The sequence below is a fragment of the Rhagoletis zephyria genome, unplaced genomic scaffold, assembly GCF_001687245.7.
Source record: "Rhagoletis zephyria isolate East Lansing unplaced genomic scaffold, Rhagoletis_zephyria_1.1 Rzeph_scaffold_02617, whole genome shotgun sequence".
Taxonomy (NCBI): Eukaryota; Metazoa; Arthropoda; class Insecta; order Diptera; family Tephritidae; genus Rhagoletis; species Rhagoletis zephyria.
Genome location: NW_016159701.1, coordinates 60,294 through 68,730, shown reverse-complemented (window position 1 = coordinate 68,730; position 8,437 = coordinate 60,294). Strand labels below are relative to the sequence as shown.

The window sequence follows — 8,437 nt, the reverse complement described above, 5'->3', positions numbered from 1 at the left end:
GAGTTTAAAATTGTTGAAATTGGACTAAAATTACGGTCACATTTCATACAACGGTAAATTTCAGAAATGCTTGTAATTCGATATTTCGAAATTTAAGGACGCTAATTTCCTCAAAATTTACACTAATAACAATCCCTTGAAAAGAAGTAACATTAGCCGTCATCGATTCGCCAACAGTTAGCGAGTGTCGAAACGAACGAACTCAATGAGGTACAACCAAACTCGCTTTCGTCTATCAGTGCTAGCTAACTTTGTTGTTGCTTTCACATGCAAAATTCTTCTTTAATCGACCGGAACTCAAACATAGCGAGCGAGAAGTGGCGAATCGATGACGGCTATTATTTGGGATTTTGGAACTTAGACTTCCTTACTTGTCTAATATGTTTTCTGTCATTTAAAAAACAAACAACATGAACAAATGGGGGAGTTTCATATCACGTCATCCGTGACACACTTTGCTGTGAGCAGAGCTTGTTTTCGACTAACGCACACACGTGTGTATGAGCAATGAGTCCAAGTTGAATATGCGTCTGACGTGTGCGTGAGCAGAGCATGTGCCCCGTAGCGAATGTCATGCATTAGTCACTTAAGTGTCTTGTACGGAAAAGTTACACTTAAATGGCTTTGGAAGTCGTTCATGACTTTTTCACATAAATGGTAATTTTGTCGTTGATGTCATCTGCATGACTTTGTCATGCAGTGATCATTGATGCTATCCAAGCGACAGTATCTTAAAATGGACATTTTATACGTGGTCGCTGCAAGACATTGTCTGTTATAAGTCTTTGATAGGAGTATACCTGCATGACATTGTCACCAGTGTCATTGTCAGCTATATTTCGTTTAGGATTCACAGCAAGTGCGACTATGCCACTAAATCCTCATTAGTGACGATGTCACCGGTGACCAAATAAACAAGAAGAAACATGGTTTCCACTTTTCCTTCATGTTCGTTCCATGTTTTTTACTTTAAGGGCCGGTTGTTCAATGTCTGATTAGCACAAATCGGACGTAGAAGCTCCGGTTAAATACAACTACAGCTTTATCGATCACATGTTATATGCATGATGTCGAAAGCGTCGATAATGATGTACTGGTGATAACCAGACAATGAACAACCGGCCCTTAAACGCACCCTAGTGGTCCTTTTTCCCAAAAATAAATTGCGAATTTAGATTCTTCGGGCCCAAGATCCCAAAAAAGGTCTTTCGATTGTATAAATATGTGCATTTTAATCACTTTTCATTGATTTAAATCCGGCTCTGCGACCACCAACTTCAACTAAGAAAAAAAAAACGGTTAAAATCGCCAAGCAGGGAAATTTAAGAAATTACTTTTCTATATACAATCCAGACTTTCAGAAAAACTTGGTTTCATCGATTCCCCCACCGACCACGGGGAATGTGTGATTAATCACAATACAACCTCAAATTTTATAATGAAAGACTTCCATCACTGAGGTTAACTTTAATATACAAAATGCTAGTGAAATGTGCATGTGAAATTACCATGTTTGCAATATTATATTGATAAATTCTTAAAAATTTTTAAGCCAACAAAACTTAAAAATTAAAAATAATGACATTCAATTTCTTTATCTTGATTGTTATTCTAAGTAAAATCATATTTATCTTACTGTTAAAATACGATATGGGGATCAATGAAAGTATGAAAACCACTTTGTTTAAATCATAAAATTTCATAAAGTAATTAACTATAAAAGTTTTTCTTCTCAAGAAGTTATTTAATTAGTTTTTAAAAGTTAATCAAAATATAAATTTTAGAAAAAAATCACTTTTATTAGCTCTAAAAAACACGGAGTTTGTTTTTTAAATATGATGTATGACTATCTTTGTAGAAAATTTAATTCCCTACAAAACTACATTCAGGTTTTTCTTTTATTTGTTACAATAAATTGTTTATAAAACAAAAAGTTGCGGAACAACATTTTCTTCATTGCAAATTTTTATTTTTGCGAACGTTAACTGAAAAATTAGGATAGAGGCTGAAATTTTGATATGGGACCGAAAGCAAAAAAAAACATTCGTTTTATTTGACACAGTCTAATGTACATATGTACATTCATCGTTGTATTTTCATATTGCACATACGCATGTGTGTATGTATGTATGTACATTATGAAGAATTTTTTTAGGTCTCACCCTCTCAATCGGTAATACCACTGTCACAGATATCACATACATATAAATTCTAGTCGAAAGGGGTCAAAGACTCTAAGGACTCAAAAAATTAAAAATATTTTTTTTTCATTTAATGCCCAAAATCGGTACTATTAAAATCGAGGATATCACATATAAATTTTAGTTCCGATTGGAGTCGGTTAAGACGTCTTCATAGGGTAATCTGAACTTTGACCCCTGTGGTAAACAACTTAACCGACTTCCATCCGGACCAAAATTTATATGTGATATGTTCGACTATAGTAGTATCGATTTTGGGTATCAGACGGAAAAAAATGTATTTAAATTTATTTAAATTTTTCTAGTCTCCAAAGAGGAATCTGAACTTTGCCCCCTGTACGGCACGCCTCAAAGGTCTCCAATCGGAACCAAATTTTTATGCGATATCTTCGTCTATAGTAGCATCTACGTAGGGGTTGAGGCTTAAAGCTCAGATAGGCAAGACTTATACTTGAATTGAATTCTGTATATCTGGAAAATTGTAAAGCTGGAAAAGGAGCAGCGCGTGAATGTAGTTACCCCAAAAAAAAACAACTTCACTTATAAACTTGGAGAACTATAGATTTTTGATTTCTAAGTTAAATTTCTAAGTGCAAAGAGAGCCGTGAGAGAATCATGCTGCCATTTCATTTTTTAATAAAACCCCTACAAATATGCCACACAAATATAATTTTTTGTATAAATGTAATTCCTCTGGCAATCGAAAAACAAACTTTCGAATAAAGACAGAAAATAAAATAAAAACAATCACAATTTGAAGCGCGTAAATACATTTTTTTACTGGTAATTTTGTATCCATTTTGGTATAAAAACAAATTAAACGTTTGCAATTTAGGTGTACAAATACAAGTGCTGATATTCAAAAGAAAAAGAAAAGGTAATAAGTGATACGCTGAGTAATCGTTTCTAAGTTTCTAGGTAAGAAAAGTCAAATCTAAGTCTTGCATAACCCAACTTTTAGGAAATCTGATGTAAAAATTTGCTACCTACATTTAAGGACCACCCTAATCGTCACCTTAAATGCAAAAAGACGTAACAAATATCATCGTTGAAATGCAAAAAGTCATATCTAATAAAAAAAAATCAATATTTACGTTTTGAGTTATATGATGGATTTCACCCTAATTAAAACTCCCCACATCATTTTATGAAAAATATAATAAAAATATTAGTGACGACTTTTTCCATTTCATTTACGATGTTGTTACGTCTTTTTGCAGTTCAGGTGACGATATGTACGCCTTATTCCTAAGGCACAGTGCACATTAGAGCGATACGATATGCGATAAGATACGCGATGCGATATGATATGGATGCGACATCGACATGCCGAGTACGTGGGAATTGGTAGGAAGCGATGAAAACTGTGCACACTTGCTCGACAGCGACACCGCTGCGGTATAATATCGCATGTGCGACACGGTTTTCTGAACGAGGTGAGATTAGCATTGCCCGTATTTTTCGCAATAAGCATGGCCGTTTTACAGGCGGAAGCATCTTCCTCCATTTTTTTAGTCGCATTAATTAAAAACAACCCCATGCTTATGGAACTATAAAAAAAAACTACTGTAGAACAGGCATGACTAGTTTGGCATGGAGAATTTTAGCGTCCGAGGTCAAGGACACAGGTAAGTACAATATAGTAGAATATTTTTTGTCATGGTTTATTTGCTTTTGTTTTCACGTAACACAAACGACAATAATGCAAAATGTGTTTCATTTCACTTTTAAATGGGAAATAATACCAAAATCTGAGTTTTGCTTAAAGCAGTGTTTGCATTGTTCAACTATGCGTTCAACATTTACGTTCAACTCAACGCAGGGTTTCACGAAAAAAAAGTTGAATGGCTAAATGTTGGCTGGCAACCAACTTTGCTGATGCGATTAGTTGAAACGCTGTTCAACCAAAAGTTGAATGCAAAGTTGAACAGTGCAAACACCTTTTTATGGCAAATATTTTGATATTTTTTCATATTTTGATATTTTTACCCATTCAACTTTTTTTCGTGCAACCCTGCGCTGAGTTGAACGCACATGTTGAACGCAAAGTTGAACAATGCAAACACACTTATATTTTCAACAAAGATTGGAAATAAAACAAATTTTGCCTTATTTCCCATTGCTTATTTAAACTATTTGTAACAAAAACAGTTTAATGACAGAAGGAAAAATAACTTTGTTTATTCCAAAAATACAATTAAAAGAAAAAAGTGATATAACTCATATGAAGAGAGTAATATTCACAAAATATTTTTACTTATGAAAAGTCTAACAAAACATAAGGAAAACGTCATCTTAAATAACTGCTCGGCAAATTGGACATAGCGCTTTTGTATGAATTTTNCAAAAACAGTTTAATGACAGAAGGAAAAATAACTTTGTTTATTCCAAAAATACAATTAAAAGAAAAAAGTGATATAACTCATATGAAGAGAGTAATATTCACAAAATATTTTTACTTATGAAAAGTCTAACAAAACATAAGGAAAACGTCATCTTAAATAACTGCTCGGCAAATTGGACATAGCGCTTTTGTATGAATTTTATCTGTATGCTTCTTAAGCTGGAAAGCCATAAAATATTTGCACGGAACCATGCCGCAATAAACTGGGGAAGTAATAAAATAAAAAAACAGCTTTCTCGCTTTATTTTCTGACATTCGGCTGCCTTGTAGTCAAATTTTAAAGGCAATTTTCAAATAAAGCAGTGTCAAAATCTCTCTTCTCACTCTAATATTACTTCACCTGGTATAATTCTACGATGGGTGGGTGCATGCAATAACACCATACGCAATAATTCTCGAACTGTGCTTTATGTTCCTCACATTAAACGGGTGCACCGAGTACTTTTTCATATTATTAGCTCTTTTTTTTCTTTGCTGTAGTCACCAATATGCCACAGCAATGTCTTCATCGGATGAACTCATGGTATTAACAGAAAGGCGTTTNATTTATGTTCCTCACATTAAACGGGTGCACCGAGTACTTTTTCATATTATTAGCTCTTTTTTTTCTTTGCTGTAGTCACCAATATGCTACAGCAATGTCTTCATCGGATGAACTCATGGTATTAACGGAAAGGCGTTTGTGTAGCTATCACACCGCAAATGGTATCGCGTGTCGCATCGCTCTAATGTGCACTGCTCGCATTTCATATCGCACCGCGTATCGTATCGCATATCGCATCGCTTATCGTATCGCTCTAATGTGCACCGTGCCTAATATCGCTTTTTTGGTTCGCTTCTTACCTTAACCGCTTCATCTAGAGAAACCGCTTTCCTATGCTTTGACCTAACAAGAGACTAAGAGATCAAGATGCCACCACCACCTCGTCGCAATCAGACCGGTCTCATCTGCTGGGAGAGTCAACACCAGCTACTTCACGCCTATGCCAACCACCAATGACCACTAAACAGCTAAACAGCAAATGCGGCCGCGCAGTAATAGCCGCAAGTGCTCATGTATGTAGTATGCGCCAGCCGCTAGCCGGTAACCGGTGCTACGGCAAGCTCCAAAACGAGCGCCAACACTTTTCGCTAAGTGTCTGGCGCGGACTCTTTCGAGTGGTAGTAGTGTCTCAATATACATTCCTATTAATGTCTACTTTTGTTGTTGTTGCTGATGCAATTGTGTTGGTGGTGGTAGTGTGCGTGCGAGCGTGCAAATTTTTCCACTATACATATGTACTTATTTTAAAATCAAAAAGAGCACATACTCAGATACATACATATACACACGTACATAAGTCACGATAGCGGGTGAGCAAGAATGGAGGGAATTGTAGTTGAACCAGGCTATTTGCGAACCGCATGCTAGTGCCTCAAATCCCGTCCCCAAGATGACCAGTTTCTTAGTTGATTACATTGACAATGCGGACGAAACGCTCTAAACGATCGATCGCACAGCGGGCGCGCGTGACATTGTATGCATGTAAGAATGAACATACATACATACATATGTATAGAACATACCTATAAACTACGATAATAATTTCCATTTACCTGCAGTGTATTGAATAAATAAATAAAAGACAGCCTTCCACAAAATTTGTCGTTGCCGCCGATGCACAGTTCTTTCAGTTGACGTTGCTGACGTTGTTGTCGTCTTTGTTATTATTATGACAACTATGTAATGCTGCTGTTGCTATTATCGTACCAGCTATTGTTTTTTTACGATAGTTAGTTATTATCTTTGTTAGGCTCGATTTAGTTGTTTAACGCAGACTCAGCTGTTGGTATCTACGGAAGTAATGGTGGTTATTTTCAATATTGATGAGGAAGGCGATAACCGGTCGATCGATGAAGGGCGATGTGGTGTTAGCGCTATGCACTAAGGCGAAAAGGCGTTCAGCTGTTTACAATGTATGCGACACTTTCTACGACAGTTTGCCTTACTTTACATTTGCCAAAGTATGCACTTACATGCTTGTATGTGATTGGGTGAAGGCAAGTATACGGTATGCAGGCGACCTAACCTCTCACACAAACATGTATTGATATGGATCTGTTTCAATACGGGAGTAATATGTGTACGCACTTATTTAGTATTGACTGGAAGATATGTAGGCAACAACTCGCGCAAATGCTGCTTCAACTTTTATCAGATTTTGTTTAGGGGTTTTTCACTACGACTACTATTTTAGAATTGTCTTTGTTTTTACTTTTGCAATTTTTTTGCTTCTTGCAGTCACAGCTCGTTTCGACTCACTAAATTTAAATACATTTCACTTTTTTCCGTCCGTTTAATTTTGCCTTTATGTGCGCTAAATGTGATTGTAATTCTATTTTCTTAAAACATGCTCGTGTATACGCAAGTATATATGCATATACATACATATGTATCTGCATATGTACATATGTGTGTATGTTTAAGTGTGCATTCCCAGCAATATTTAAAAGAATGGAACAAAAATGCAAACTGACGAATCAAGAAACGAATATTGAGTAATGCGTTGCGTGTACCACTGTTGCGCGATGCACTAGCTTCTTAGTATGTGTATAAAAGTGCACACCTCTTCCCGTACTGATTGTGGACGTATTAGTTAAGCCGTGGTGGCAAGAAGGCGAAAACTAAACACTAACTAATAATCGCAACTGTGGCCGATCAATTTTAAATAGACGATTGCCTATCATCCGGTGACGATGAGCCGCAACCGATTCCTCAGACTGCTTTCAGATAACTAAGGGAATTGAAATGTGCGCGGCTCACCGCTCTGGCTACTACAGATATGAGTGTGTAAGCGCACATCACACTAAGTAGCAGCATGGAGCGACAGTAAGCGGCCAAGCCATACCAACTTTTGTGGCTGCGCCAACAGCACAAAAAAGCGACAATAATACTCGCGTAAGCGCCAACAACCAACAATCAACAACCAGCAGTTGAAACCGAAACGCGGCGAAGCCAAAAGAGCAAAAAGCCCCAAAGTCAAAGCGGCAAAGTAAAAGTAGCGAAGCAACAGACTGACAGCAAGCAATGCTAGCTACTATTAGTATATATATGTATGTAAGAATGTATGTATGTACACATGTGGATACGTACACGTAGAATAGGACAAGTCAACAAGGGAGCAGCATGCACTAAATAAGTATGTATGTATATGCATATACGGCCAATACGAAGTGTGGGACACCAAGTGCTTGTATGTAGGCAGGCATAGATGAAACTGCAAAGAACCCGATCAGTATTTGAATTGTGCTCACAATCAGTTGAATTGAGCAGCGGCAAGTGTGTGCAAAGCTGTTCTCTAAACGCTGATGTGGTGAACTTTACCGATTATCGCAGAAAGACGAAGCACGCCGCGTCAAAGTACTCGCGTTCGATATTTCGGCTATGAATGGGAATGGTCATGGAATTATTATTGTTTTTATATTGGCTCTTTATAAAGTGGCGACATTGCCATTCCCATCTCCCATACCAATAACTATCCAAACAACATCACCGATATGAAAAAAGGGAAAACGCAAAGCACCACAAACGGCGGTAGAAGACGCAGTATATAAACACTAGCGCCACACCAGATCCCCAACCATAACCAATGACGCGAACACTTGTGTGTAGAGTTTCGTCACATTAACACATTGGGGCTTGATAATTGCTCGTACGGGTTACGCGCACACAAGCGTACTTGATATTGACAATACCCTGTGGGGAAAAACTCTAGTTGTGAATTGGTTTTGGCGCTTCGAGTACATTTAGACCCACTACTAGTTAGCGATAAATCTGTTTTGCATGCAAACT

At 37.1% G+C, this 8,437-nt stretch overlaps 1 long non-coding RNA gene across 1 annotated transcript; it reads right to left on the bottom strand.

Annotated features, from left to right (window-relative positions):
• Positions 1–6,201: 6,201 nt before the first annotated feature.
• LOC108367282 (uncharacterized) lies at positions 6,202–7,446 on the bottom strand. Its single transcript, XR_001848231.1, has 2 exons — positions 7,123–7,446; positions 6,202–6,962 (listed from the first exon to the last, which is right to left on the bottom strand). It is a non-coding gene; the product is annotated as an uncharacterized LOC108367282 (long non-coding RNA).
• Between the last annotated feature and the right edge of the window lie 991 nt (positions 7,447–8,437).